General features: G+C 42.3%; 1 pseudogene; it reads left to right on the top strand.

The window, feature by feature from the left end:
• The first annotated feature begins 206 nt into the window (after nucleotides 1-206).
• LOC110308277 (histone-lysine N-methyltransferase SUV39H2 pseudogene) lies at nucleotides 207-2,576 on the top strand (annotated as a pseudogene).
• The last annotated feature ends 5,449 nt before the right edge of the window (nucleotides 2,577-8,025 follow it).

The following is an 8,025-nucleotide window of genomic DNA, read 5'->3' as shown; positions in this document are numbered from 1 at the left end:
ACCTAGGTTTAATTTCCAGCACTGACATGAAAATGCACAACCAACTAATTCTCTAGTTCCAGGGGACCAGATACCCTCGTTTTGTCTTGGCATCCTCTCCATGTATGAAACTACATGCATGCAGGCACAAATAGTCATACACAGAAAATGAAAATAAACTAATCGCTTCGGGCTGACCGCGCCAGTTTGAATGAAAGCTCCGCAAGATGGCGGCGGCCAGGGCCAAGGCACGGGGCGGTGAGGCAGGAGCGCGGTGTCACCGGGCTCCAGGTCCGCTCCCGAGGCCCAAGGCCAGGCGAACCGCGAGACGCCGCCGCGCGGACACCCTGACGGCGCGACGCTCGCGGCCGTCTGCGGGCGGGAGGCGCGCCGGCTCCCAGCGAGCGAGGTCCGGAGCTCCGCGGGCCGCGGTCTTTGGCGACGAGTGTGCACGAGGTGCCTTATTCAAGGGGTGTGGAATATTATCTTGTAAAATGGAAAGGATGGCCAGATTCTACAAACACCTGGGAGCCCTTGAGAAACCTCAGGTGTCCACAGCTCCTGCGGCAGTTCTCTGATGACAAGAAGACTTACTTAGCTCAGGAAAGGAAATGCAAGGCTGTCAATTCAAAATCCTTGCAACCTGCAATTGCTGAGTATATTGTACAGAAAGCTAAGCAAAGAATAGCTCTGCAGAGATGGCAAGATTACCTCAACAGAAGAAAGAACCATAAAGGGATGATATTTGTTGAAAATACTGTTGACTTGGAGGGCCCACCTTTAGACTTCTACTACATTAACGAATACAGGCCAGCCCCTGGGATCAGCATAAACAGTGAAGCTACCTTTGGATGTTCATGTACAGACTGCTTCTTTGAGAAGTGCTGTCCTGCTGAAGCTGGAGTTGTTTTGGCTTATAATAAGAAGCAACAAATTAAAATCCAACCGGGCACTCCCATCTACGAATGCAACTCGAGGTGTCGCTGTGGACCTGATTGTCCCAATAGGATTGTACAAAAAGGCACGCAGTACTCACTGTGCATCTTTAGAACTAGCAATGGCTGTGGCTGGGGTGTAAAAACCCTTGTGAAGATTAAAAGAATGAGTTTTGTCATGGAATATGTTGGAGAGGTGATCACAAGTGAAGAGGCCGAGAGACGGGGACAGTTCTATGACAACAAAGGGATCACCTACCTCTTTGACCTGGACTACGAGTCTGATGAGTTCACAGTGGATGCAGCTCGATATGGAAACGTATCCCATTTTGTGAATCATAGTTGTGACCCAAATCTTCAGGTGTTTAGTGTTTTCATCGATAACCTTGATACTCGGCTGCCCAGGATAGCATTGTTCTCTACAAGAACCATAAACGCTGGAGAAGAGCTGACTTTTGACTATCAGATGAAAGGTTCGGGAGAAGTGTCTTCAGACTCCATTGACCACAGCCCTGCCAAAAAAAGGGTCAGAACCCAATGCAAATGTGGAGCCGAGACTTGCAGAGGTTACCTCAACTGAAGTGTCAGGAAACGGAGCTCACGATAGTTTTTGTTTTGTTTTTCTTCTAACAACTGAAAAAGTATTTCGGACTCCTTTCTATTACCTACGTATTGTATTATATGATGTTAATATACAGTTCATGGCTCAAGACATTGCCAAGTATATTACTGTTTATTCTGAAAAGGACTGCAGGGCACATAAACAGTAGATATTTGGTGGTTAAATGGAAAGTGAACTATGTATAAATCACCATTTGCTTACTTGAGAAGTCGGAATAGACAATTGTTCCCTTTAGTGTTTGAAAAGTGAGGCTACCACAGTTACTATGAAACCTTTTATCTTGACTCAAACAGATAATTCAATTTAGGCAAATGTATAAATTTTATTTTTTTACTATATTATTTCTGTTTAATACTCACTGATCAGAGACAAATAAGTGCTGGATTTTTTACTATATTTTCTACTTTTACATGAAAACATTGGCATCTTAATGCTATATTTCAGGTGTAAACAATGTGAAAGATCTACGTCTAGCTTGACCTTATTTTGAAGCAATAGATACCATTACAAAGGTTGTAGGTCTGAACCTGAAATCCTTAGAAGATTTTTTTTAGTTGCACAGAAGAAAAGTCCCTAATCACCTTCTCTAGAAGTCTATAGTGGCTGGCCATTGTGCTTCTTTGAACAGACAGAGTAGTGACTAGGAGGGCCCATTGGAGTGCCAGGCAGAGTGAGCCACTCAGCGAGTGGGAGGTCCGCACTGAGTATCTATCTCATCTGAACAGGACTGAGATCCGTGTGGGACACAAGCCCCGATGACAGTGTAATTCAGGTCACTTACCTGCAGGCACTTTTAATTACTGTCCACTGCATTTAAATCATTTTGTATTTTGTGCATGCCCTTTTAACAGATACTTGTTTTATACAAGAATTTTTTGATAGGATAAAACTTAGCTTGGCCAGAGTTATGTCTGATTGAATTTTTATTAACTTCTGGGGATTAGATGGGGTTTTTCCCTGTGTAGTAAAACCCAATAAAGAAAAACTTACTTGTATCTTTCTGGGTCTGGGAGTTCTAATCATGGTGTCCATTGTGAAGACAAAACAAATGCTGCAAATAAACCAAGCTTTTGGTTTCCAAAAAAAAAAAAAAAAAAAAAAAAAAGAAAATAAACTAATCATTGTTTAAAAGAAAGATAGATCTGAGCCCCAAACAGTTAAAGGATAAAGGTTTGGCATTTAATTAGAGTAAATGACTGTGTAAAATGGAATTGAATCAAAAGGGAAACCTTGGTTGAACTTGATAGTGTTCAAGTTTGACTGTAATGTTAGCTACATAATTAGCAATGTGTCAAGAAAGGTGGAGTGGGCCACCTTAAAGGTGCCATTGAAAGGTCCAGTCCTCTATACTGGCATGAAAATATGCGCCCCACAGATTCCTGAGAAGCACTGATCCAGCTGTCGATAAAAGACTTCCTCTACTGATGACTGGGACCACAGGCTTGTGGAACCATCTGGATGCCTCAGTGGGTAAAAGTGATCAATCTGCATTTGATCACTGGGACCTACATAGCATTAAGAAACAACTCCAAAATGTCCTTTGACACTAACACACATGCCATAGCATACATGCACTTTACTTGCCTGGCCACAATCAACCAATCAATCAGTCAACCAATCATCAATAATCAATCAATAAGAGGAACCTCTCACAGAAAGTCTAGTATGAGTCAACATGAAAATAGAAGGACAGGGATGAGTGCTAAAAGTGTTACACAGACAGGCAGATGATATATGTATTTACATGCTTGTGTATGTGCACCTGGGTACACTTACAAATTGAAAGGCAGGCTTGTGCCCTTGACGTCCATTGTCTTAATTAAGGTTTAACTGCTGTGAACAGACACCATGACCAAGGCAACTCTTATAAGGACAACATTTAATTGGGGCTGGCATATAGGTTCAGAGGTTCAGTCGATTATTATCAAGGCAGGAGCATGGCAGTGTCCAGGCAGTTATGGTGTACGAAGACCTCAGAGTTCTACATATTCATCTGAAGGTTGCTAGCAGAATACTGGATTTCAGGTAGCTAATAATAGGGTCTTAAAGCTCATGCCCACAGTGACACACTTACTCCAACAAGGCCACACCTACTCCAACAGGGCCACACCTCCAAATAGTACCACTCTCTAGGCTAAGCATACACAAACCATAACACCCATATAATTTATAATCCTTTATAAAATTAACCTCCTTAACCATACACTACCAATCAATTCCATATTACACCATCTATAGTCAAATTATCTTCCCTGAAATAAACCACACTGCTCCTTTACTTTTCTGATTTTTTCCCCCAGTTCTTCCCTAATGAGAGCTTCCAGAAAGCCATCTGACTTGGTGTCGGCACAAACCCAACTCCCCCACTATTTAAGACTCAAGATCACACATTTTCACAGCTTTCTAAGGCCTCAGATGTCTCTACTCTCCACTTCACATGTTTGCCCTCACCTTATGTCATACTTTTAAAGCCAGCCACATTTGGAGCAATCATGCATGTGGCTTCGAAATGTCTACAGGGAGCTGCTTGACTAGGCTCCAGCACTTAGCCAACTTCTCAGATAGTGTGATGTCCTTGACAGACTTGCAGATACCAGAAAGAGTATGTGAATGGTCATAGTGGTAGAGCTGAAGGATCAGACTGCTCCAACAAAGGCAAACAAGAAAGGGAGGGACCGACTCTCTGAACACTGACTTCAATCTTTGGAGATCAGTGTACTTCCATAGCCCAGCTTCCCATAACTATCTGATACAGATTGATTTATCTGTCTATGGCCTTCCCACCTTGCACCTTCTGTTCTGTCCTACTGGGAAAAAAGAAGAGAACAAGGGAAGGAAACATGGAACAATGCATGCCATCTTCTGTTCTCTTGCATAGAACTCTGTGACAGGCACTGCAGCTCATGCCTAATATTTGCAGATGGAGGAAGTTAATGGCTAGGCACACTGAAAAGGAGACTCACTCTTGATTTTCTCTCTTATTAACACACAATGGCCTCTGGGAAACAACACCCAATGCTTAGTCACTTGTTTATGTCGTTTATTTCTTGCAGCTTGTATAGAAAACTTGACTCTGCCACAGTGGAACTATGTATAGGTATTTCATAGTGCTCCAGAAATGGATGCATTTAAAAGCCCAGATCTCATATTTTTTAAAGTCTACATTTGGAATTTGTTTTCTAAAGTATAGTTTATGAAGCATTCCAAAGGCCAAGGAGACGACTGAGTGGACATTTGCCATATAAGCTTGATGGCTCAAGGTTAATCCTCAGAATCCCACCTTGGAAGGATAAACGTGACTCCTTAAAGTTGTCCTCTGACCTCCACATATACCATTGCAAACATGTGTACAAGTGCACACACACACACACACACACACACACACACACACACACAGCTGCATGTGCATACAGTCAATATTTTTTTTAGTTTCCCAAACTGTTGTCCACAAGCAGTTTTCTCTAGTTCCAGCCTTAAAACCTCAAAACTCACCATTTGGATTGCAATTCCCAATACTGTTTCTTCTACAGAGAGCTCTCCAATGGTGGACTCATTTCAAAAAGATGACTAGCAGCCCACTTGTCACCAGAATGGGCCATTTCAGTCAACTTGTGTGCTTACTTTTATCTTTGTATAGGCTAGTTTTGTGTCAACTTGACACAGCTGGAGTTTTCACAGAAAAAGGAGCTTCAGTTGAGGAAATGCCTCCATGAGATCCAACTGTAAGGCATTTTCTCAATTAGTGATCAAGGGGGAAAGGCCCCCTGTGGGTGGGACCATCTCTGGGCTGGTAGTCTTGGGTTCTATAAGAGAGCAGGCTGAGCAAGCCAGGGGAAGCAAGCCAGTAAGGAACATCCCTCTATGACCTCTGCATCAGCTCCTGATTCCTGACCTGCTTAAGTTCCAGTCCTTACTTCCTTGGTGATGAACAGCAGTATGGGAGTATAAGCCGAATAAACCCTTTCCTCCCCAACTTGTTTCTTGGTCATGATGCTTGTGCAGGAATAGAAACCCTGACTAAGACAATCTTCAAGCAAGTCCTGGGTTCCTATTGAATCAAGTGCACATGTGTACATTCAGGAGATTGAAAGATGCCAGGAGCCACCAGGTCTCCTTGTCTAACGAAGAAGAAGAAGAAGAAGAAGAAGAAGAAGAAGAAGAAGAAGAAGAAGAAGAAGGAGGAGGAGGAGGAGGAGGAGGAGGAGGAGGAGGAGGAGGAGGAGGAGGAGGAGGAGGAGGAGGAGGAGCAGGAGCAGGAGCAGGAGGAGGAGGAGGAAATGATTGTGGTAGTGGTGATGGTAATAATGAATAGCCAGATAAAATCCAGGACATTTTTTTCTCAAATCTAGAACTATGAAATCAACTGCATATCTGCAAGGAACTTTTATTTCCCAATGGGGGAAAAACATAGACACCAGATTGATACATTTTAGTGATCATTTTACAGTCTCCCCCATGTAGTTTCAAATCTCCAACATTGTTTCAAAGGAACGTAAACAAGCGGTTGGGAAAAAATCAACTGCAAATGTGTGGGAGTAGACTTTGCTTAGCTAATTAAAATGCCTCTGGTGTCCCAATTCTAGCCTCACCCTAGAAACAAGATAAAGGACCAGTGACTTGCTGCCTATTTTCCTATCATAAAAATGAGACATGGGAAATAGTCACATGATCCAAGTAATAGTGAAGGTTTGATTTAGTTTTACTTAAAACTATATAAATGAATTAAGAAGCCAATATGGTGGCACACGCCTTTAATCCCAGCACTTGGGAGGCAGAGGCAGGCAAATTTCTGAGTTCGAGGCCAGCCTGGTCTACAGAGTGAGTTCCAGGACATCCAGGGCTATACAGAGAAACCCTGTCTAGAACCCCCCCCCAAAATGTGGATAATAGAGGGGTGCTTGCTTTCAGGTATAACCCCCACCATAATATCTAAAATTAGTCCATTGTTTTTAGCTGAGTATCATCATCAAACATTAGAGCCAAAAATGTCCCTTGGATGGTTCATTCTACTTCCCGTACTTTCCAGGTGAGAAGGCTGTGCCCATGGAGGTAAGCTGATCTTCAGAGTGTGGAAGTCAGAATTCAGAGTCAGTCCATCCCCTTCTCATCTGCCTCTGATGGAGCAGTCTTTCCCTTCAGCTCTATCATCATGGCCACTGGCTTTGTGGTTAAGGTCTCAATGAACCTTTCTGAAAAATTAATCATTTTAAAAACAGAAAGGTCCAGATATTGCCCTTTAAATTCTCTATTCATATTTGGATATAGGATTTGTGGTGAGTTCCCCACAAATCCTCTTCAAACACCCAGGAAGATGTCGGTTGTGAAAATAAATACAAAGGAACGAAGGAAGCTGGGAGGATTCACACCCCTGGGACATCCTTTCTCAGCTACACCAGTGCTCCTCAGTAAGACCAACTTCCTTTTAGGTTTCATGAATTTTGAATTAGCTCTGTGTGTGTGTGTGTGTGTGTGTGTGTGTACTTATGCATGTGTCTGTGTGTGTATATGCATGTGTGTGAGTATGTCTGCATGAGTGTATTTCTGTGTATGCGTGCTTGTATATGTGTGTGTGTGTGCGCGCGTGTGCACGTGCATGAGTGTGTCTGTGTGTGTCTATGTATCTGCATGTGTATATGTCTGTGTGTTTGGATATGTGCATGTGTATGTGTATGTATTTGTGTGCATATACGTGTATGTTTGTGTGTGTGTCTAGGTGGGCATGTGCACTTGAGTGCAGGTGTCACAGAAGCTGGAAGTGTCAAATGCCCTGGAGATGGAGGGACAGTTGCTTATGACTGGTCTGACTGAGTGAGTACTGGGAAATGAATTCACAAATCTACCAGAAGAGCAGTAAGTGCTCTTAACAACTGAACCATCTATCTAGCCCTGTGCCAAACTTTAAGTAGCAGTAGTAGTAGTAGTAGTAGTAGTAGTAGTAGTAGTAGTAGTAGTAGTATCTTCCCAGGACTAGGAAGAGAGATCTGTCACTAGAGAACACAGTATGATGCCTGGGTCTTGCTGGCCAGTTAGCAGAGAGTGAGTTCCAGGCCAGAAAGTGACCCTGAATCAAAAACAAAGGTGAATTGTACTCGAGTAATGATAATTAAAGGTTGTCTTCTGGGCTATCCACACATATACACACACATGTAAACATTCATCTGCACACACATGCTTGCACACATATACAAGCACATTAAAACAAATTAAAATTCTCAGAATGAACTTAGAAAGTATGTATTTGATCTGTAATAATTTATCTGTCTGTGTAAATCTCAAACAGCCAAGAAAAGATGTTTAAACCTGATTTGGAAAAGTCATTAATAACATAGCATCAATATCTATTTCCAACCGTGTGTGAACTGGAGCTGCCTAACAAATTCCTGCAAATCTAGAAATTTTATTTTATATGTTAACATGATTTTGTTGAATATCAAACTACTTTTGGTTTCAAATAAACTTATAAATTTCTGAAGAAATGGGCATCTTCAA

This window comes from Mus caroli, unplaced genomic scaffold (genome assembly GCF_978045245.1).
Source record: "Mus caroli unplaced genomic scaffold, Mus_caroli_1 scaffold_15, whole genome shotgun sequence".
In the NCBI taxonomy this organism is placed as follows: Eukaryota; Metazoa; Chordata; class Mammalia; order Rodentia; family Muridae; genus Mus; species Mus caroli.
The sequence above is the reverse complement of the archived record's forward strand: the minus strand, read 5'-3'. Positions and strand labels throughout refer to the sequence as shown.